Below are 25,214 nucleotides of genomic sequence, written 5' to 3'. Positions count from 1 at the left end.
GGTCATTCCCGGTAGATGATACAGAACAACTGGTAACCATCTTCATCATAGCAACTGGGGGCTGAGCTCCATCAGACCCCCCCCCCTTTCATGTCTAAAGAAAAGATTCTGTACTGCTTGGACTATCACAGCAGCGGGAGTCTAGGCTCCTCTCCCCTGCCAACATTTAAGGTCCTGCCTGGACTATCATAGCAGCTGGAGGCAGCCTCCCCCTCATTTTATCTCACTAAAAAGTCAGTGTTGCTTATTCCTGCATTCTTTATTGCTTCATCACACAGATGAGGGGACATTGCAATGGTAGCCCAGGAGGGTTGGGGGAGGAGGGAAGCAACGGGTGCTGTTGTTGCAGGGACACCCCCTAGAATGGCATGCAGCTCATCATTTCTTCAGGATCTGACATGGAGCGGCTGTGCTCTCTGGTACACTGGTTCTCTAGTACACTTGCCCCATATTTTAGGCAGGACTGACTCTATTTTTAGATAAAACATAAAGGAGGGAATGACCCAGGGAGTCATTCCCATTTTTGTCTTTGCACCCCCGGCCAACCTCAGCGAAGGTCAGCCAGGAGCACCCATGACAGCAGCAGACAGTACAGAATGACTGATAACTGTCATCTCATCACCAATTTACAATGGCATGGCAGATGGTACCATAGGGATGGTAACTGTCTCTGCTACCTTGCAAAGGCAAATGAATGCTGCTCTGTAGCACTGCAGTACCGCCTCTGTCAGCGGCATCCAGTACACATACGGTGACAGTGACAAAAGGCAAAACAGGCTCCATGGTTGCCATGCTATGGTGTCTGCCAGGGCAATCCAGGGAAAAAGGGCGCAAAATGATTGTCTGCCGTTGCTTTCACGGAGGAAGGAATGAGTGACGCCATTTACCCAGAATCACCCGCGACACTGTTTTTGCACCATCATGCATTGGGATCTCAATCCAGAATTCCAATGGGCGGGGGAGACTGCAGGAACTATGGGATAGCTACCCACAGTGCAACGCTCCAGAAATCGACGCTAGCCTCATATATGGATGCACACCACCGAATTACTGTGCTTTGTGTGGCCGCGTGCACTCGACTTTATACAATCTGTTTTACAAAACCGGTTTATGTAAAATCAGAATAATCCTGTAGTGTAGACATACCCTGAGGTTAATGCACTCAGGCTGGATTTATACAGCCGCACAAGGGCTGAGACGCTGGCCCAGACCGTGGAAACCTATTACATATTCCGCACTTGTTCTGTGCTTGTGGGAGCTCAATATTCAAAATGGGTGCAGCACGTGCAATATTGTAATCTCATTTATATTGGTGCAAATCTGGAATAAATCCACTGACATCAGCGAAGTTACTGTGAATTTACACCTATGTAACTGAGAGCTGCATCTAGTCAAGATTTGCAGTTTGGAGTGGAGAGCAGAGCATTGATCTGTGCAGGTGAACTAAGCAGGACCTATGCAACTACAAACATTTCTTTCATTAATTTCTCCCTAAATTGAAAATATTCCACATTGATGGCCGCATTTTTTTTTCTGAGTTAACAATACCACAACTTCCTTCATTAGTAAAATCTCAGAGGGCAGATGCTGTTCTCTTTGTTCTACACTGCTGCACCTCAGAGACTGCTCTCTGCCTTCTAATGTATCAAGAGCTATATTTGTAACAGATGAGAGACCAGTAAAGTAGCCTTGAAACAAACCTCAATAAAATAGAAAAGGGTAATAATACAGCTCCCATCCACTGCAGATTTCAGCAAATGTTCCTTTTCTCCTCGATATAAGAGTGGGTAGGCAAGACAACTCTACCTAAATAAAAGAAAGGAAGCTGCAGCCTCAGCAGGGGTAAATGGGTTTCCTGCAGGTTTAAGAAGATTTCTCTGATCCAAACTGGGGTGCTTGAACAGTTCAGATAATGAAATGAAATGAATTTTCAACTGCTACAGAAATGCTGCTCAGTGGACCCAGACATGGACCTCCATTGCTGTTTGCTGAGTATAATTCGTTTGATCACAGATGTTCATTTCTTAAAAGTGTCCCATTCCTTTTATTTTAAGGAGCTTGCACATTATGATGTTGGGAGTGTAAAGTGGGAAACTGAGTTCTGCATCTACCCAGTTTAGGCTTAATCAGTTTTTGCCTTTATTTAATATAATTTCAGACAGAATTATTGTCACTTACAATGTCTAGACATACATTCGTGCCAGATAAGTAATAACACACAAGATGGAATAGGGAAATGGGCCCAAGTTACAGTATACCGGGGCACCTCCAGGATGGCCATCGCCTCACTTGTTCTCTTCTGATCCTTCAGGATCCTTCTTCACTTTCCAGTTTTGGAGCCCATTTTACACGTACTAAACCATTTTTCCATTCTCCATTACCTAATTTTCTTCCAATCAGCATTCAAAACATTACCCATTTATTTTTACATAACCTTTACATTATGCATGCACAAGCTTTAATCTCCTAATGTCCAAGTTTTCTCTGCTGAATTTGCAATTTGTGTGTCGTGTTGCCCTGGAAACCCTGTTTCTCAGTTTCCCAGAAAAAGGAAGTTTTTGTTTATCATTACGTTTGTACCTCTTTCTTACATCTTCCAAAACAACACATTACATACCTTGCCAACAACATCATTTTAAGGAAATCAGCAATTTTTTTCAAAGAGAAATTAACAAACGAACAAAAATACACTTATGCTAGATGAAGCCTTGACCAGCATGTTACCTTATGCATATATTTACTTACTATCCATAATTACAATGTATTACTAATATAACTAATAAAGTGTTTAATGTTATCATTAGAAATTCTTCATTTCATGTTATACAGTAGAACCTCAGAGGTACAAACATCTTGGGAATGGAGGTTGTTCGTAATGCTGAAATGTTCAGAACTATGAAGAAAATGTTATGATTGTTTCTTTCAAAAATTTATAACCAAATATTGACTTAATACTGCTTTGAAACTTTACAATGCAGAAGAAAGATGCTGTTTTCCTTTTTATTTTTTTTAGTAATTTACATTTAACACAGTACTGTACTGTATTTGCATTTTTGGGGGCGTGTGGATTTTTGTTGGGTTTTTTTGCTTTTTTTTTTTTTGTTTCTGCTGCTGCCTGATCGCCTCCCTCCAGTTCCAAATGAGGTTGTGGTTGATTGGTCATTACTTAACTCTGGTGTTTGTAGCTCTGAGGTTTTACTGTAGATCAGTATGTATACATTACTCTCCCCCTTAATATATTAGGAGGTGGATTTTGAAGAGCACACTATGATTCTTTAATGTCAACATTTCTTATGTTCTGCAAACACAGCTTTGTCAGGGAATATTTACTTTATTCAAAGTTCAAAGTTTTTCCTGTTACAATTTTTAGGTGCTCTGGTTTTTAGGCCTTGGGATTTTTTTTTAATTTTAATGGTATCCCAACAAATAGGTCCTTCACAAGAGTGCATGTCAGCAATGGTTGAAGCAGCCCTTACAAAGCAGAGCTCAGAACACTGGGATCAGATTAAAAAAAAAGGAAACTCCTTCTGCATAGGACTATTTTCCCCCAAACCCCAGTTCTAGGACTTGCCTTCACATTGAATAGTACCCATTCTGCAAAGGCTAATACAGGTGATTACTTGCAAAGTAAGGAAACTACTCAGTGGGAGTCAAGGTGAGGGAATCAGGTTATGACAGAACAATTTGCAGAATAAAGTTCTCTTAACATGGATCAGGGTAATAGACATGAACCATTGTGTTCCCAGATCCTTGGAACATGCTCCTACCTAGATCCATAACAGACCACGTAGGTCAGCCTTCAAGGTGCATTGCAAGACCCACCTTTTCTCTCTTGCCCATAGGCAGATGAATGCTGGGTGGGCTGGATGTGGGACCCTGAGGATTGTGTGTGGGGTCAATAGGTCTGTTTATTTAGTATATTTTTATGTGAATGGATGATCTTTTATAGTTTGTAAAAAATATCAAAATAGCTACAAATGAGTATGCTGATACAGCTACCTTTTTCAGCAGAGGCTTTTCCTGGCCCTTTAAATACGTAGCTTGTTCTATTTTGGGGAGCCATGCATAAATCTTGGTTTGGATTCAGTCTTCAGCGCGGTAACAGCAACAGACATCATTTGTCAAGGGACACAGCACATTAGCAATTATTATTGTCAAGCTTTCCTTTTTTAATCAAAAAGGTTTAATAGGTTCTATGTGCAAGACTCATGTTTGGAAAAACAAACAAACCACAATGCGTGCTTCACATCGAGGATTAGCCCAGATTATCTACTAATTGATTTAATTGGTCTCATATGGATTCACATCAAATCTATGTTCTAATCGCTTATAGGCAATTGACAGTAATGGACTTTATCGCTCACTTTATATGTAGTCCATTCACCGGTGTGCTGCCAGCATTGCATCCAGGGGCTTCCACTAAAAGTCACTCTCCCCTTTAACCTGTTGCAAAGAGAAAAGGGGTGAGGAACAGGCAACTTTGCCAGAACCAGAGAAATTATCTTAATTTTCCCTTCGATGTGGTGGCCAACATTTTAACAAGTTGCTACTGGGAGTTTCCCAGAACCTGGCCCACTGAGTCACTGGTGTCACTAAATTCAGTGGTTTCACTTGTCTCACTGGCATCTTGCTTGAAATGACCCTGCCACTTATGCCCACTAAACACAGCTAGCCAAATCAATTCCTGATGAAACAATGAGCTTGCACCAGGCAAAGAATTTGGTCCACCTGGACAAATTTTCTTCTTAGTTACACAGATGGAATATCATTGGCTTCAATGGGGTTGCATCAGTGTAAGTTTCTGATCTTGTGGATACCTAGGTATGCACTTTAAAGGCTTGCGTTTGCAGAATCAGGGCCTAAAAGCAGATTAATAGGTCTATTCTGCTTTTCCCAAGTGTCATTATTTAAGAGACTGAATTGAAGCGTTGTTCCATTCAAAAGTTGAGTTCAATTAAGATTATTTGCAAATCTCATTTTTTCCAAAATGACTATACTCATTTGTATCAAGTTTCTATATAATTTTGTAAAATAATTATTGTAATTAGCATCTAATTTGAATTTAGAAGCAATTTCCTCCTTCCCCCCCCTTTTTTCTTTTCTTTTTTTTCTTTTGGAAATCTAAATTAATTCCATGGGAAACTGATGAGAATTTTTCAGACTAGAAATAAATGCATGTAATAAATCAAGAGATAAGGGAACAGGCAGAGATTATTGTGCAATTAAAGTTTACAGAATTAATTCACTTAAGACCCTTAGAGTTTAATGTGAAAAAGCCAGTAGTATCTCTCTTCTTTTCTGAAAGAAGCATCTTCTAAAACTTTGAAGGCAGAAGAATGCCATAGAAACATATACAGTAATCAATATTCCTCCAATCATTAATAATCAAAGAGATTTCAATACATCTTTCACAGTTTGACATTTAAAATATAAATAAATCTAAGGTACCAAACATCAGCAAACTGAATGAAAACTTGGACAGGTGATTGAAAGTTGAATGTGAATATTTGTTTTTTACCCAAATGAATGTAAATTTCATTAGTTGATAATTAAAAGGAAATTATACAGACATTACAATTACTGCCAATGGCATAAATTATGAAACTATATGGCAAAACAATTTAGGAATTCACACTGCTGTTCCTATTGTCAATTTGGTTACCAAAGAAACCAGGAATAAGTCATATACTCAGTGACTCTGTAAATGAAGTCTTGATGTGTTGCTAGGCTGTTAAAGCTAATGTCATTGTATAAAACAATAATGTAAAACATTATTAGTTTTTTAATTATGTCAGTTAATTAGAATTGTTCCTGTTAATTGCCTATGATTCACCTCTAAAAGAAAAATGTATGAATTTGCGCTTTGGTGTTTTTTCCCAAAACACCACTTCAAAATAAATATATAAATAAATAAACGAAAAGGGCTACAGTTTTGCATCACAGAATTTCAAAAATAACATTATAATACTTCCAGTAATTATGGTCGCATCCATCTGTAATAAAAGGGCTTTCATGAAAACATATTATTAAGGAAGGCATTAAAAATGGAGAGCATTGATGGAGGCACTGTTCTGTTACGGAGAACCATAAATAAAAACTTTCAGAGCACTGATTATGAGTTGTTAAATAATAATAATAATAAACAATAATGAACCATAGAACGAGACAAAAACAGCACATGAACTGAGACATAAGCAAACAGGTATGTTATCTTAGTAGCTTAGATTCATTTGGACAGACCAGTAGAGAAAGGAGTAACCAAGCCTAAGAAATACAGAGTTGGACTGTAATATCCTTACTCACAGTGCTTAGTACATTCCTCCATGAGTAGTCCCATCAATGGGTCACTTGTCAAGTAAGGTACTATTCAGCATGAATAAGGCCCAAAGGAAATTGTTGTTAGCGCATCACAATTTCTATACTTTATGATTCAAATGCCCCCGTTAGTCCTGTCCAGGTCATCCTTAATTTACTCCTAAATTATAACACATCTTATAATACTTTGCAAATGAACTCTCAGAAACATGATTAACTTGGGAAGTAAGGAATGGCTAACTCTGTATCCCACAGGATTTAAACATATTGAATATGAAACCTAGTGACATGGGCATGCATCATTCCCCCCCCCAACAAAATTTAAAGGATTCTGGTGTAAGCTGCAAATAATCAATTTTTGTTCTGGATCTGGAAATGTTTGCTTAAGTCACATACCAGGAATATCTTATCTATTCTGGTCCAGCACAACAGCCATTTTCTCCATTACTAGTACAATACAATGAGCTGGGTACTTCATTGGGTCTATTTCTAGTAGGAGACCCCGCAGATTAAATAACCTGCAATGTTTTTCACACCTAAAGGAATCTTCCTTTAGCTCAAGTAACAAGGGCCTTCATTTTGGTGCTGCAAGTCCCAGCCACTGTAGTACAGTGTTTGTATGTAGGCTAGGGTGACCAGATGTCCTGATTTTATAGGGACTGTCCTGATTTTGGGGTCTTTTTCTTATATAGGCTCCTATTATCCCCCACACCTGTCCTGATTTTTCACAGTTGCTGTCTGGTCACCCTAATGTAGGCTGTCATGGTGCATTGCAAATGGCACCCCAGATTAAACGAACTCCTGAAGACCTCAGATGTTCATGACAAGCTTGTCTACAGGTGAGTGTAAGACACTGGCCTCGTGCATATGCTCATGTCTTCTTCAAATCTGGTAAAGAAATTGCTATCAAGTTGCTGATGCTCACCTCCGATTGGACCATGATGCCAGCCTCCACTGACCATTTATTACATTTTTTAAAAAGCACCTTAGTGCTTTCTTCTGTGCTGCCTCACATGCCTGAGAGGCGCTCCTCGTGAATATCTGCAAAGCTACCTCACTATCCACTTTCACAGCCCTCCTCAAAACACTCCTTTACCATGATGCCTAGGTTGCTGGTGTGCTGAGCCCACTGCCTATCATGCTGAGAAATATTGTATCTTTACTTCTTTATACACCCTAGTCTGTCTGTACCCATTTGGTACCTCTTGTCTTATACTTGGATTATAAACTCCTTGGAGCAGGGATCTTCTTTTAATTTTGTGTTTGTACAGCTCCTAGCACAATGGGGTCCTCGTACATGACTAGAGTTTGTAAGTGCTATGGTAAGACAAATAAGAAATAAAATAATGGCTAAATTGGATGAGGCTTATGCTACTGTCCTTGATATCAGTGGTGCCTCTTCACAGATACAGCCACTATTCCCTAGACTACAAAGGTGCTTACGTTAGGAATAAAATAGTTGGTTCTAAATAACAAGGAACAACTGATTAGTGACTCCTGGCCCCTCTACAGACCCCATTTTCTCTACTTTGTAAAAAGTTCTCTCTCACCAGTTCTAGTCCAAGCACTTCTATACAAATTACAGAATTCATTGCCCTACTGTCCTATCTAATGAAATATAAACATGTGACAGATCAACTGGGGGTCTGTCAGTGTATTTCCTGTTTCAGAGGAACAGAGAGAGAGGCATGAAGTTGAGAACCCCTACAGTTGAGAACAGTGAAGACGCAAATCAGAAGCTAATCACCTTCACTTGAGGTGGTATTTCTAGGGAGCTGGAGAGCAAGCTGGCCTGTTGAGTTGCTGGATTGGGAGACAAAGATGTGGCATTTCATCCTGACAAAACACTATTTGTGGAAATGTTGATGAAAACTCACCCTGATATGATGATGAAATCTAAAGATAAGGATTTGATAAATAGAGAGGGTGGAGAAGAGAGATCTGTGGACACAGGGACTGGAGTCGGTCAGGCTAACCATTGAGTGACCAGAGTGAGATCGGTTTAGTGAAATGCAAGATTTTATTTTCTCTGAAACAAAGGTTACTGGGCTTTTGCAAAGTAGTCATATGAGGTATCTAATGCAAATGGTGTCATTGGTTTTACTACCATTCTCTTAATTTTTAATAAATCTTGTTTTTAAGAAAACTTCTGCTGTATGGGTGTTTTATGCAGACCACACCAAAAAGAAACAAGAATCCCTCCTCCTTTAAAGAGATGAACAATAAGGGGCTCTGAAGACTAGCCGTTCCTCACACGTCCCATATACACTCATGGCTTTAATCCAGATGTCGGCAACCTTTCAGAAGTGGCGTGCCGAGTCTTCATTTAGACACTCTAATTTACGGTTTCATGTGCCAGTAATACGTTTTAACGTTTTTAGAAAGTCTCTTTCTATAAGGCTATAATATATAACTAAACTATTGTTGTATGTAAAGTAACTAAGGTTTTTAAAATGTTTAAGAAGCTTCATTTAAAAATTAAAATAAAATGCAGAGCCCACCCAGCCCAGTGGCCAGGACCCGGGCAGTGTGAGTGCCACTGAAAATCAGCTCGCGTGCCGCCTTCGGCACTCATGCCATAGGTTGCCTACCCCTGCTTTAGTCAAATGAGGCAGGCACAGAGCTGTCCTCTCCCAATCTATTGCAATGGGTTCTTGCAGATGAATGCAAAGTTTAAGACTAAAGACAAGACGTGAGTTGGCAGGAATAAGGTGACATTTGTACTCTTTATAACACCCAGCTTATAATGGTGACCTTACAATACAGCTTGACATAATTTAAGTGACAAATGTTTTGTTCAGTTAGCTGTGTCACAAATAACTATATGTTAGCAGGCAGATTAACTAGCTCTTTCACTGCTAAATTTAACACCTATTGTTTCTAACAAACCCCTGGATACTGATGAAAGATTACCCAGCTTTGATGTGGGTTTAGTCGTTGCTTTTATTTTTTTTTCCTACAGCAGACATTCATGCTTGCAGATAAGAACAAATAGTTTTTAGGACTTTAGGATTTAGGAAGTGTGACGTTATCTGATTAAAATATGATCATATAGACCATTGTTGCAACTACTGTTATATATTTGCAGCAAATATTGTACAAAGGTTGTCAAATCAGGTGTCTATGAAAAGGTTATGTTTTGCTGGTTACGATTATGCTATCTGTATGCAAGTATCATTTTTGTATGTGAAGTTATAAGTATTGGAATATCCACCAGTTTTATGGGGATTGTCTGCCCCATTCTTTGCAATTCACCCTAATTGCGTGACCACAGATATCCCACACTGGGACACCAGTCACAGTCAGATATACCATGTAAGATATCTGAAAAATGTTATAATTTGCCAGATATGATCATCTTGTTTATATGTCTGTATCACCTCTGTAGTATGAGTTGTAGATTTGTAAGAACATCTGTATTTCAAACTTATGCTGTGCTTCTGGGTAAAACCCTCAGACAGTTTGGCATCAGCACTGCCGTGTCTGCTTGATGGCCAACTAAGGACCATCAGCTATACAACTGACCCATTCAGAGAAGGCACCTTAAGACTCAGCAAGGCATGCAGGGACATGCCCATTGACAGAACTCTAAGGCTTCCAAGCCATGTGCTGTGAAGCTTGTGTTTGAAATAAAGGAAGTACAGGCTGCATGGCAAAAGACTATAAAAAAGCAGCTGCATCTTCTCCATTTTGTCTTCAATCCTGCTTCTTACCTGTGGAGGAACTTTGCTACAAACTGAAGTGCTGAACAAAAGACTGAATGACCCATCCGAGCTGTGGATGCACTCCAGAGACTTGACTTAAACCAGCAGTTTATTTCATCACTGCTACAAGCCTGAACCCAGAACTTTGCCATTACTGTATGTAATTAAGTTCTTTAACCAATTTTTAACTCTCACCTTTTCTTTCTTTCTTTTTATAAATAAACCTTTCAATTTTAGATACTAGAGGATTGGCATCAGCATGATTTTTGGGTAAGATCTAAGTTATATATTGACCTGGTGTGTGGCTGGTCCTTTGGGATCAGAAGAACCTTTTATTCAATCAGACTGTTGTAAAAAACCACTCATCTCTGAATTCAGTATTTTTGATGATGATATAAGAATTGGAATACCTTTGGAAACTGCTTTTATGTTTTCTTGTTAGCCAGTGTGGTGAAACAGGAGTTTACTTTTGTGGCTGGTTTGGTATATCTTATAAAAGAATATGTTTGCCCCATTTCTCAGCAGTTTGTCTTGAATTTTGCATCCTCAGTTGGGACCTGCTAACCACAGTTACAAGAAGATTTAAGGACAGATTGTGTCATTAAAATCAGTGACCTGTGCTGGGACCAGTGCGGAGTTGCATCTGAGGCACAGTGCTAGACATGAGGCTCCAAAGTCCAGTCAAAGGTGCCAAACGTCCACCAATTTCAATTGGAGTTTGGTGCCTAATTTCATTGAAGATCTGGCCCAAAGTCTCCTGGAGATAATGGGGAGTTCTGGTCTATTTTGATGTCATGAAAAACTCAGGATCATTATGACTACTGTGACCTACTATCAGGGGTGAAAGTAACTTAAAGGACTTACCGGTATGCTGGAGTCCTAAGTGGGGGTGTAGCCTCAACCAGAAAAGGCGTGGCCTTTTAAGATTTAAAGGCCCTTGAGCTCCAGCTGTGAGCCCCAGGGCCTTTAAATCACCCCAGAGCTACCAGCTGCAGAGGCGGCTGGGATCTCTGGGGCTCAGGGGTGAATTAAAGGGCCCAGGGCTCCAGCTGGTGCACTGCCTACACTGGTGCTTTGCAGCGCTGAAAATTGATGCACTCGGGGGGTGTTATTTCACACCCCTCTGCGAGACAGTTGCAGCACTGTAAATTGCCAGTGCAGACAAGCCCTTAGAGTTCTCTGCCCACAGGCATGCCCCTACAAGTCCTGCTGAGTCATAAGGTGTACCCCTGGCACCTTTCAATGAATTCATTGTGCAGCTGATGACCCTTGATGGGCCATCAAACAGGCTAGGCAGTGCTGATGCCATTCTGTCTAGGCGTGTTACCCAGACACACAGCACAAGTTTGGAAATATAGATTTAACCTACATATCTATAACTCATGAGACAAACATATAAACAAGATCATCCTACTTGGCAAGTTATAACAATTTTGCAGATACCTCACATGCCATATTTGCAATTTATTGCAATTTTATAACATTGGTATTAACCATATCAAAGTGTCTTCCATATTCCGCACAGCATCACAACTATAAATCAATCTTTTTTGTCCTATTCTTGTAGCCTGATACATTTGGTTATAAGAAGAAAAGGAGCCAAGCAGCCTCTCTTGAAATCATGCGGCAGAAACAAATACATAAGAATGTTTTCAGTTTTCCCAGATCAGTTACCATAACCGAACGGTGGCAGTGTAACCATCACAATAATATTAAAAGTGATTCTGCTCTAAAAAGTGACTCAAACTGGCATAGTGGGTTTCCATGTTGATTTCTGCATGGTTTCTAGATCATTGCTCAGTTTACAGGTCAAGGTATGTTTTTTCCTAAATGCAGGCCCTGTAAATTGATCCTGGACCTAGTTAAGTTAGCAGATGTGGTACAGCAGGGTGAATACACATCAAACATTAAAATATAAGCTCGGAAGAAGGTGCTACCCAAATGCAGTCATTTTCCAGAGTAGAATTGCCGTTTAAGAACGGCGTATTTCGGGCATTTTCTTTGATCAACGAGACACCAAGATGGTAGCATTTTTATGATCTTGGATTAGGGGCTTTTATGCAGCAGTGGCTAATAATACCAAAGATTTCATAGTTAAAATAAAGATTTAAAGAAATCTTTCTGGTTTTGTATGAGCTTTTATTGTCTTGTTTCCATGACTACCCATGAAATTTGATCCATGTTGTTTCTAAACCTACCATGAACCCAAAAGTTAATTATCACTGAAAATTCCATATTTTAATTGGCGCGAGAGAGAGAGGGAGAAAGAGAATGGAATAGGCACCAGAAAAAACTGTGCCAAAAGGTGCAAGAGATTCAGTCTTATGCTACATTTTTGAATAATAATAAAATCACTTATGATGATGGTTTGGTGCCACTGAATTCAAAACCAAGACAGAACACTACCCCTGAATTGGACTGAAACATAAATTCTATCCTAACGCTAACCTACCTAGAGACTGAAAAGTTGTCTCCCAGGCCCACCCCTTAATAGAAACTGGGGGCTATATACCCAAAATATATCTTGAATTAGTTTACTAATCCCAAATTCAAAAAACCCAGAGGCTAGGAAGATGATTCCTTACACACTGACATGTCCAGCATTTTGCAGTTTCATCAGTTTTGTTTTGTGAGACCAGTGGGCAAGATTTTCTAATCATAATTTTCACTTGGTATTCCTCCCATGAGAGTAGAGGGAATTTTACTGCTCATACTGGTTTATAATGTATCATTCCTGTCCTCTGGAGAGCTTTGCTGGTTCATTTCATTTTCCTAACCTAACCTCAGTTTTCAAGTTTGATCTCCAGTTCTGAAGGAAAAAGTGCATGCAAAATGCCTTTAAAACAAATCATAACAACAATAACAAACAGCTCAGATTGTGTCATTTTCTTACATATTATTCTATAGGAAATAAGGGCTCCTGAATATTTTCGTCCTCACAGACTGACAGTGCTGTTGATTATGAAACATTCTGGCTAAATGTCTTCTCCTTCTTCTAGACATGGGAATGAAATGTTTAGGGTTCACCTTTCAGACAAAAGAAAGAATACGAGCTGTTTTAGAAAAAAAAATTGCTGCTACACTGCATTCTTCATCTAAGATTGTAATCAAGCCCTTTCACATTAATCCAGAAGAAGAAAGTTTTTAAAGCATGGACTAAGGAGAGTAGATAGTATATATCCTGCTGATACACCATCCCATATAATCTAAAAATCACTTTCCATCCTGCCCACTAGATTATTTACAATTGAGTACCAAATTTGCTCTCCATTTTATAAAAGATGGTTTTATTCACTGATGTCTTCATTTTCTAATCTGGTTGATTAAGAGAATTTGGCTGATATAAGCATCATCAGAGCTGATTTCTCTTGTTACTGACTCAAAAGGCTATAGTATACAGCACAGATGATCCATTAGCACCCATTGTTCAAAGAGCCAATGAATACCTTCTGCTTTATTGTGCACTAATATGTAGAGACCGTGTTCGTACTGCTTTCCTCTGTGGATTTTCAATCTGTGGGCCCAGTTTGTTTTAGCTGTACTTGCAGAAGTACTTCTGAAGCAAACACCACAAAGAATTCAACACATTCTTGACTGCCAGTTAAGTTACTTTTATTGCTCCCAAGAAAATTTCATATGTGATTTAAACAATGCCCAAACGGGGGCTATATGTAAAGATGCCATTTTCTATGGCTTTCATGATGTTGCAGTCATGCTTAAAATAATGTAACTGGTCAGTTTTTCCATGATGTCAGTAACAACTGCTGGTGTCTAGGCACAGTTTTCCTGTAAAGAGTCAAATATTTTGCATTCCTTATGCAAGAGGTAACATTATTTGCATTGGTCTGCAATAACCCTAGCCTTCCCAGGAGAAAAAAACGTCAGGTATGGTGGGTTTGTATTATTGCTATCAATCTCTTGGTCTCCTACATGATCATAAAAATTTGCCAACAGCTATCTCAATGTTATCATTCTAAGCAGAAGGAGAAACTGTAATAACGCTATCGTGCTGTATTCATGGACAAATGCTGATTCTTTAGTGGTAACCACTATAGTTTATCTTCTCCAATATATCAGATCTTCTTGTGCATACTCTTGTCAATGCAGGTTTATTACCTGCACTATATAGTCAATTCCTTCATCCAATCTCCTTTTAAAAGACTTAAACTGTGGATCCTCTGCAAAGATCCTAGCTTGACTACATTGGGCCAGATCCCCAGGTGACGTTAACTGACATAGCTCTGGTTGGCCCTTCAACATCAGTTCTGACACACCCACTGTAGTACAAAATGTTCAGAGTCTTGCTGGTCAGTGTCTCAGAGCAGGATAAATGAGTAAGGCAGAGTCTGCTTGTACGGCACAGCAAGTTATTACCAAAACTTGAGTAAAGTGTCATACTCTTGCCCATAAAGTATCTAGCATGCTTTACAATTTTTCAGGGTAGGGGACAATAGTGTATGTAAATCAAATGCAGATCCAAATGCCAATATCAGACCTAGAGTTGTAGTTTCAAGGTGCTAAATGGTCAGGCCTGTCTTTAATGTAAACAAAGTTATTATTAGAAAGTCCTCTGAGTTTTAGGAGGAAAATGAACATGAAGGTTTCCATTTTTGTCCTCTGTCTTTCTAGCGTCTTTGTAGATACCTATTTTGATGGGTTGTACCCTTGGGGTGCAGTCGGGGAGCCGTGGGAACCGCTGTGCCACCTAACCATTCCACTGGGTTGGCCCCTCTCACACTGCTCTGCTGGTGACCAAGGCAGCCTCTCCAGGTCCTGTTATCACCCAACATGACAGCACATGGTGCCACACACCCAACTTAGTTACCTGAGTGCTTTTCCTAAGCCGCTCATAGATCAACAATGGAGCACCAGCCATTTTCCCAGCTCCCCCACTTTGCACCCCTGCTGGAATATAAACCCAGAATTATACTGTCTTGCACTGCACAGGGATCTATACAATGCAAGTTCATTAATATAGATCACTTTCCCTGCGATGTAGGAAAGATATGCGCCAAGCCTTTGCTAGCTGAGCTGAGATTTTCACCAACACTTCACTCAAAAACACACTGATTAAGATAAAACAAGTTTATTAAGAGTCATAGACTTTAAAGTCAGAAGGGACAATTATGATTATCTAGTCTGACCTCCTGCACAACATCAGACTAGACAATCATAATGGTGCCTTCTGACCTTAAAGTCTATGACTCTAAATAAACTTTTTTTTTAATCTTAACCAGTGTGTTTTTGACTGAAGTATAATTAACTACAGCAAGATAGATTTTAAGTGAATATAAGGTGATAACAAACAGATCAAAGCAGGTTACCTAAGAAATTAAACAAAAATGCAAACTAAGCCTAATATACTAGATAGGATTTGAATCAGCAATCTCTCACCCTGACTGATGATACAAGCATACATAGGCTACAAATCTTTTTATCCGGGGACCAGCACTTCCCCCAGTTTAGTCTTTGTTCCTCAGATGTTTCGATGTTTCCTTGTTTGGGGAGTCATATCGTCACTCCCCACCTTATATAGTTTCTCCATATGGCGGAAACCCTTCATTTCATGCTAAGTTCCCAGCCCAGTTTGTGGAAAAATACAGGTGCCAAAATGGAGTTCAGTATCATGTGGTCTGGTCACATGCCCTTTCATGCTCCTGATGAGTTATGGCAGCCATTGCCCATAGGTTGTCTGAAGCTTCCCAAGTGAAGACAATCCTTTTCCATGGTCCGTTGTCTTTGTTGATAGGCCATTAGCACTGTCTAGCATCTTCATTGTTGCACCTGAAAGGCTAGTTGTGGGTGTTTCCAACTTCACATCTTTCAGTAACACAGACATAGCAAAACTTTGTAACTTCACATACCCTGATAGCACATATAATCCAATGAGCTATTAATGTTTAGCAGATTAAGAATTTTAGTACAAGACATACTTTGTACAAAACATAATTATATGATAATGGTGAGTATGGGGGTTTCAGGCATCTCTTTGGGGCACAGAATGTCATACTAAACAGAGGTGTGAAATGATAAAGTAAATTTCTTAAAACAAAACCAATTTAAAAATGAAATGAAAAATCAGTAAGAAAATGAATGGTTACTTTTGTCATTTAATATTTACTTGTAAGTCTAATGTCCTACAACCCTGATTCAGAAAAAATATTCATGGATTTGAGCTGTCTCACCAATTTCAGTAGGCCTCTTTGTGTGATAAAGGACAGTACTCATGGAAGGATTTGGGAGATCAGATTCTTTAAATAAATAAAAATAAAATAAATAATTGGAGATATACCTATCTCCTAGAACTGGAAGGGACCTTGAAACATCATTGAGTCCAGCCCCCTGCCTTCACTAGCAGGACCAAATATTGATTTTTGCCCCAGATCCCTAAGTGGCCCCCTCAAGGATTGAACTTGCAACCCTGAGTTTAACAGGCCAATCTTCAAACCACTGAGCTAGCCCTCTGCCCCCCACTTATTTTTAGTTGATCATACTTAAGGGTTATTCCATTTTTGCTTTAAATAATTTTTACCTTTTTATGTCTTCCCTTAAAAAAATATTCCTGGCCTATACATTTTATGTTTATTCCCTAACAGAAGTTTGCAGAGTATTCTTCAGTTTAAATTGCATATCTATGGCCATCAGTTCTTTTTTTGGTTGGGGTGTATATATCTATAGATAGAGATAGAGATATATTGAGATTTAGTTTGATATGCATCCATGTTTTGATTAGTGCAAGTGCTGGATATTACACAGGTTCTGAGGCATACAAAACCACATATTGGACAAACTCTAATTGCCAAAGTAAAGTTGCAAGTACATCATTGTTTGAAGTTAGTGCACACAGATACGTTGATTGGAAACACCATCCAATCGGTATCCCACATTTCCAAGAAGATAACTGCAATAAAGCCTGCTTAACACCCAAAACGAATGACTTAAATAAATGCATCAAATAATAGCTCCATCTTTCTTCTTGTAAGGCTGGATCTGGCTTGTTAACATTCCATTCCGCTTTTGACAGCTCCTTTTCCAAACACTGGAGCTGCAATTTCTCTCTTTTTCTCTTAGTCTATACCTTTTCGTACAAAAAACAAACAGAAACAAAGATCTTAATTATGAGCCACAATCATTATTTTCTGAAGAAGTTCCCAGTAATTAAATTTGAAAGAAAAATTTATTTAATGAGCATTTTACAGTTACATCCAAGCAATACATATTCAAGTAGATAGTGATTATGATGAAAAGCTCTAATTTAAATGACTTGATAAAAGCCCCTACTTCACTACTATGTTTTTAATAATTGTGTAATTACATAGAGAAGCATTCCTGTAAATATCACTTGTTTTTTTACAGAATGGAGAACACGAAGATGTGTTCTTTCCTGAGTAAATTTCTAATACTTTGAAATGGTATCTTGTTATGTCAGCTGAAAAGTTAATATGTATGTCTTAATTACACAAATACAGACTAAAACACACATGTACATATAGTCTATGCAAAATACTTTAACAAAGGGTGAAGGTTTCATGTTTAAAGTCAGGAAAAAAAGAGTTAAGTTAGTGAGAGCAACTTGAGTCTGCCTCTTTATATGTGTGTATTACAGCATGGCCTTTGGTTACAACGAGAGCTGATCAGAGGATGACAAGTCTGTTTCACAGCAACTTTTCAAGGTTTCAGAATGTGTTTTTATTCCACACTGAGTGGAAAACAAAAAACTGTGCAACCCACATGACCCAATAGGGAGATATCTCCTTAAGAAATCTATTGGAGGGTGGGTAGGAATGAGTTGTGTCTGGGTCATACTTGCTAGGCAGATGCACAGTTAGCTGTTTACACTCAGGGCTTGTCCACAATGGCAATTTATAGTGCTGCAACTTGCTCGCTCAGGAGTGTGAAAAAAAAACACACCGCTGAGCACAGCAAGTTTCAGCGCTGTAAAGCACCAGTGTAAACAGTGCACCAGCACTGGGAGCCGTCCTACCAGCGCCAGTAGCTATGTCTCTTGTGGAGGTGGCTCTGTCGTGACCACACAAGCCACTAGCGTTGCCAGTGTAGACTAGCCCTCAGAAGTTTCTAGAATTGGGTGTGGTAGTTTTGGGTATGTTCAATAGGTTCCTTGTTGCTGGACTCAGACTACATGAGGGGAAGTGTCATAAACAGATAGTTAAGGGTTAATGTCTCTTTTACCTGTAAAGGGTTACAAACAGTGAACTTGGAACATCTGACTGGAGGACCAATCAGGAGACAAGATGCTTTCAAATCTCGGTGGAGGGAAGTCTTCGCTTGTGTGTTTTCTTTGTCTGTTGTTCTCTCTGGGTTCTGAGAGTAACCAGACGTACCTACAGGCTCTCTAATTTTCTGTTCAAATAGTAAGTACAAGTAGAAGACGGTTTAGTCTTTTTGATTGTTTTCTTTATTTGTAAATGTGTATTTTGCTGGAAGGAGTTTAATTTGTATTTGTGCTGGGGGGAAGGCTTCTCTCTAGTGTCTATAAGCTGAAAGACCCTGTAACCTTTACCATCTTAATTACAGAGACGACTTTTACTTTTTTCTTTCTTTTATTAAAAACTTTTCTTTTTTAAGACCTGATTGATTTTTTCCCATTGTTGAGGCTCAAAAAGGGAATTGAGTCTGTACTCACCAGGGAATTGGTGGGAGACAGGGAGAGAAAAGAGGAGGGGGGAAGGTGCATTTCCCTTTGTTTTAAGATTCAAGGAGTTTGAATCACAGTGATCTTCCAGGGTAACCCAGGGAGGGAAAGCCTGGGAGAGGCAACGGTGAGGGAAAGGGTTTACTTTCCTTGTGTTAAGATCCAGAGGGTCTGGGTCTTGGGGTCCCCTGGGCAAGGTTTTGGGGGGACCAGAGTGTACCAGGCACTGCAAGTCCTGGTTGGTGGCAGCACTACAAGATCTAAGCTGGTAATTAAGCTTAGAGGGATTCATGCTGGTACCCCATCTTTTGGACGCTCAGGTTCAGAGTGGGGATTATACCATGACATGTTGGCATCATGTGGGAAAGATGGAATCCAAAAGCCAGTAAGATTATTTTTCTTTTTCCTCTGCTAGCTGCTTATATGCAGAGAGAAGGGGGGTTTTAAAAGCAAGTCAGCAGGTTTTTTTTTCCTCTTCCTTCTGAGTACTCTGAAGGCAAAGACATTAAGTTTAACGAGGGCCTTTTGTTAAACAAAGCAGGCTTAAGCTGTGAACAGCAGAGACTAGCAAAACATATTTGCAACTCAAAGAGTTTCTTTTTTAAATCTATCGGGAAAAACTAGTTAGGAAGTGTTAAAAAGTCTGTTGCCAAGCAACCGAGCTGCAGCATTTCAGGTACTAAGCAGCAGGGGGCAACCAGCACAAGAAAATGGGAACCATGAGTTCCAAAGAAACCCTGAAGCAGGAACAAGCAAAGCTAGAAGCCATAGAAAGAGACAATGAACATAAAAGGAAGATGGAACTAATAAATGCAGAAATAGCCAGGGAAGAGGCAGCCCACAAAAGAGAGCAAGAAGCCAAAGACGTGGACCACAAAAGAAAAATAGAGCTCCAAAGGGAGGCACACCAGCAGGCCCTGGAATTAGAACAGGCTAAGCAGAAGAACACAGCCAATCCTACCAATCTTTCGCCAGTTATTGTTCCACATCCCAAGAAATTCCCCACCTACAAGGCAGGTGATGACACTGAGGCCTTCTTAGAAAATTTTGAAAGGGCCTGCCTTGGGTACAGCATCCCTGAAGACCAGTACATGATAGAGCTGAGGCCACAGCTCAGTGGACCCTTAGCAGAGGTGGCAGCTGAAATACCAAAGGAGAACATGAATGATTATAAACTTTTTCAAACCAAGGCCAGAATCAGAATGGGGATAACACCTGAGCATGCCTGTCAGCGGTTCAGAGCCCTAAGATGGAAACCAGATGTGTCATTCCCCCGACACGCCTACCACATTGGAAAGAATTATGAGGCCTGGATATCAGGAACAAAGGTTAACACTATGAACGAGCTCCATCTCCTAATACAAATGGAGCAGTTCTTAGAGGGTGTCCCTGAGGAAATAGAAAGGTACATCCTAGATGGGAAACCCAAAACTGTAACCAAGGTGGGGGAGATTGGAGCCAAATGGGTGGAAGTGACAGAAAAGAAAAAAGCTACTGTCAAGAGGAGCGAATACCACAGGGGGCACACCGACAATAAACCCTACAACCAAGGACAACCCAAGACCCCACCTACAAGCCAAGGAAAGCCGCAGACTCCCTTTTCTCCCACCTCACCAGTCTCCAGTAACCCACCTCGGCCCAGTGAACAGTCAGCTGGGAGATGCTTTAAGTTTAATGAACTAGGACATATAAAGGCCAACTGCCCAAAGAACCCCAACCAAGTGCAGTTCATTACACCACCATCACACCAATGATCCCCAGGCCCAGATGTCTCTCAAATACCCTTGGAATGAAGGGAAATTTTGAGAGTGGGCGGAAAGAAGGTTATCGCGTGGAGAGACATGGGGGCACAAGTGTCAGCTATCCATCAATCCTTGGTGGACCCCAAATTCATCAACCCAAAGGCCCAAGTGACAATTTACCCCTTCATGTCACAAGCTGTAGACTTGCCTACAGCTGAACTGCCTGTCCAGTACAAAGGCTGGTCAGGAATGTGGACTTTTGCCGTCTATGACAATTATTCCATCCCCATGCTACTGGGGGAAGATTTGGCCAACTAGGTAAAGCAGGCCAAGAGGATGGGAATGGTCACATGCAGCCAAACCAGGCAAGCTTCCAGACCTATCCCTGTTCCTGAGCCATCCACAGACGCCCCGTCTGTGTTACCAGAGACCTAGAGAGAGGTAGTGGACCCGGATCCCCTACCAGCGACTGAAACAGCCACAGTGCCTCCAGTCCCAGACCAGGAACTGAAGGTCCCAGACCAGGTCCCAGACCAGAACTATTGCCAGCACTGACGCCAGTGCTTGCAAACCCATCTTCAACCCCAACGCCAGAGGGCGCCAGCGAGCCTGAACTGGAAGAAGCAGCAAACAACCATATCCAAGAGGCTCAGCCAGAGCCTGAAATACCACCTGGTGTACCAGCGGAGAGCAGTTCACCAGCAACGAAAACAACCCCATCACCTACATCGCTTCTAGAGGGACCAAGCCCAAGTCCACAGTCTAAGGAAGAACTGGTCTCTCCAGCCTCAAGGGAACAGTTTCAGACTGAGCAGGAAGCAGATAACAGCCTTCAGAAAGCTTGGGCAGCGGCACGGTGCACCCCACTGCCTCTCAGCTCTTCTAACCAATCCCAGTTTGTTATAGAACAAGGATTTTTATACAAGGAGACTCTTTCTGGTGGACATCAGGAAGACTGGCACCGGCAAAAACAGTTGGTGATTCCAACTAAGTACCGGGGGAAGCTCTTAAGCTTAGCCCATGATCATCCCAGTGGCCATGCTGGGGTGAACAGAACCAAAGACAGGTTGGGGAAGTCCTTCCACTGGGAGGGGATGGGCAAGGACGTTGCCAAGTATGTCCGGTCTTGTGAGGTGTGCCAAAGAGTGGGAAAACCCCAAGACCAGGTCAAGGCCCCTCTCCATCCACTCCCCATAATTGAGGTCCCATTTCAGCGAGTACCTGTGGATATTCTGGGTCCTTTCCCAAAAAAGACCCCCAGAGGAAAGCAGTACATACTGACTTTCATGGACTTTGCTACCCGATGGCCGGAAGCAGTAGCTCTAGGCAACACCAGGGCTAAAGCTGTGTGCCAGGCCCTAACAAACATTTTTGCTAGGGTAGGTTGGCCCTCCGATATCCTTACAGATTTAGGGACAAATTTCCTGGCAGGAACCATGAAAGAACTGTGGGAAACTCATGGGGTGAATCACTTGGTTGCCACCCCTTACCACCATCAAATCAATGGCTTGGTGGAGAGGTTTAATGGAACTTTGGGGGCCATGAAATGTAAATTCGTGAATGAACACTCCAGTGACTGGGACCTAGTGTTGCAGCAGTTGCTTCTTGCCTACAGGGCTGAACCACATCCCAGTTTAGGGTTTTCACCGTTTGAACTTGTGTATGCCACGAGGTTAAGGGGCCATTACAGTTGGTGAAGCAGCAATGGGAGGGGTTTATGCCTTCTCCAGGAACTAACATTCTAGACTTTGTAAGCAACCTACAAAGCACCCTCCGACACTCTTTAGCCCTTGCTAAAGAAAACCTAAAGGATGCTCAGGAAGAGCAAAAAGTCTGGTATGATAGACATATCAGGGAGCATTCCTTCAAGGTAGGAGACCAGGTTATGGTCTTGAAGGCGCAACAGGCCCATAAGATGGAAGCATCATGGGAAGGGCCATTCACGGTCCAGGAGCGCCTGGGAGCTGTTAACTACCTCATAGCATTTCCCAATTCCTCCCTAAAGCCCAGAGTGTACCATGTTAATTCTTTTAAGCCCTTTTATTCCAGAGAATTAAAGGTTTGTCAGTTTACAGCCCAGGGAGGAGATGACGCTAAGTGGCCTGAAGGTGTCTACTATGAAGGAAAAAGTGACAGTGGCGTGGAAGAGGTGAACCTCTCCACAGCCCTGGAATGTCTACAGAGACAACAGATCAAGGAGCTGTGCACTAGCTTCACCCCATTGTTCTCAGCCACCCCAGGATGGACTGAACGGGCATACCACTCCATTGACACAGGTAATGCTTACCCAATTAGAACCCCACCCTACCGGGTGTCTCCTCATGCCCAAGCTGCTATAGAACGGGAGATCCAAAACATGCTACAGATGGGTATAATCCACTCATCTACCAGTGCATGGGCATCTCCAGTGGTTCTGGTACCCAAACCAGATGGGGAAATACGCTTTTGCGTGGACTACCGTAAGCTAAGTGCGGTAACTCATCCAGAGAACTATCCAATGCCACGCACCGATGAGCTATTGGAGAAGTTGGGACGTGCCCAATTCATCTCTACAATAGACTTAACCAAGGGGTACTGGCAAGTACCACTAGATGAACCTGCCAAAGAGATTTCAGCATTCATCACCCATGCAGGGTTGTATGAATTTAATGTGCTTCCTTTCGGGCTGCGAAATGCACCTGCTATCTTCCAAAGGCTGGTAGATGGTCTACTAGCAGGATTGGGAGAATATGCAGTTGCCTACCTCGATGATGTGCCCATTTTTTCTGATTCATGGCCCGAACACCTAGAACACCTGGAAAAAGTCTTTGAACGCATCAGGCAGGCAGGACTAACTGTTAAGGCCACAAAGTGTCAAATAGGCCAAAACAGAGTGACTTACCTGGGACACCAGGTGGGTCGAGGAACCATAAACCCCCTACAGGCCAAGGTGGATGCTATCCAAATGTGGCCTGTCCCAAAGTCCAAGAAACAGGTCCAATCCTTCTTAGGCTTGGCTGGGTATTACAGGCGATTTGTACCACATTACAGCCAAATCGCTGCCCCACGGACCGACCTGACTAAAAAGACCCAGCCGAATGCAGTTAAGTGGACTGATGAGTGTCAGAAGGCCTTTACCCAGCTTAAGGCGACGCTCATGTCTGACCCCGTGTTAAGGGCCTCAGACTTTGACAAACCATTCCTAGTAACCACAGATGCATCTGAGCGTGGTATAGGAGCAATTCTCATGCAGGAACGACCGGATCACAACTTCCCTCCTGTCGTGTTTCTCAGCAAGAAACTGTCTGAGAGGGAAAGCCACTGGTCAATAAGTGAAAAGGAATGCTACGCCATTGTGTACACCCTGGAAAAGCTACGCCCATACGTTTGGGGACGGCGGTTCCAGCTACAAACCGACCATGCTGCACTAAAGTGGCTCCATACTGCCAAGGGGAACAACAAAAAACTGCTTCGATGGAGTTTAGCTCTCCAAGATTTTGATTTTGAAATTCAACACATTTCAGGAGCTTCTAACAAAGTAGCTGATGCACACTCCCATGAAAGTTTCCCAGAATCCCCTGGTTAAAATTTGTCCTTAAAATGTAGAAAGTCTTGTAGTTTACATACTTAGTAGTATATGTAAAGGTGCATGTGTTGTATTAATCTGTTTATTCTAAAGCTCTAGAAAGAAATCACCGCCAGTGAGGTTCCCCACTGTCTGCGATTTGGGGGGGCGTGTCATAAACAGATAGTTAAGGGTTAATGTCTCTTTTACCTGTAAAGGGTTACAAACAGTGAACTTGGAACACCTGACCAGAGGACCAATCAGGAGACAAGATACTTTCAAATCTCAGTGGAGGGAAGTCTTTGTTGGTGTGTTTTCTTTGTCTGTTGTTCTCTCTGGGTTCTGAGAGTAACCAGACGTACCTACAGGCTCTCTAATTTTCTGTTCAAATAGTAAGCACAAGTAGAAGACGGTTTAGTCTTTTTGATTGTTTTCTTTATTTGTAAATGTGTATTTTGCTGGAAGGAGTTTAATTTGTATTTGTGCTGGGGGGAGGGCTTCTCTCTAGTGACTATAAGCTGAAAGACCCTGTAACCTTTACCATCTTAATTACAAAGACAACTTTTACTTTTTTCTTTCTTTTATTAAAAACTTTTCATTTTTAAGACCTGATTGATTTTTTCCCATTGTTGAGGCTCAAAAAGGGAATTGAGTCTGTATTCATCAGGGAATTGGTGGGAGACAGGGAGAGAAAAGAGGAGGGGGAAAGGTGCATTTCCCTTTGTTTTAAGATTCAAGGAGTTTGAATCACAGTGATCTTCCAGGGTAACCCAGGGAGGGAAAGCCTGGGAGAGGCAACGGTGGGGTCAAGGGTTTACTTTCCTTGTGTAAGATCCAGGGGGTCTGGGTCTTGGGGTCCTCTGGGAAGGTTTTGGGGGGGACCAGAGTGTACCAGGCACTGCAAGTCCTGGTTGGTGACAGCACTACAAGATCTAAGCTGGTAATTAAGCTTAGAGGGATTCATGCTGGTACCCCATCTTTTGGACGCTAAGGTTCAGAATGGGGAAGCAATCAGGGCAGCTGCTTTGCAAAAGGTCATGGTCAGTGTGTGGATTGGGAGAAGTAGAGCCACAGGAGCAGAAACCAGGCTGGAGCACTTTGCAGCAGGTTAATGATACTGTTAATCCTCCAACAGGGAAGCCCCGACAGTATCAATTATAGATGAGATATTAGGAGGGGGAAATATTTCATTTTAATTGTGTATTTGAATGTTGTTTGACTTTAGCCAAACTCTTTTCATTAAATTGTCTCAACTA

Source organism: Gopherus evgoodei, chromosome 6, assembly GCF_007399415.2.
Source record: "Gopherus evgoodei ecotype Sinaloan lineage chromosome 6, rGopEvg1_v1.p, whole genome shotgun sequence".
Lineage (NCBI taxonomy): Eukaryota > Metazoa > Chordata > Testudines > Testudinidae > Gopherus > Gopherus evgoodei.
The sequence above is the reverse complement of the archived record's forward strand: the minus strand, read 5'-3'. Positions refer to the sequence as shown.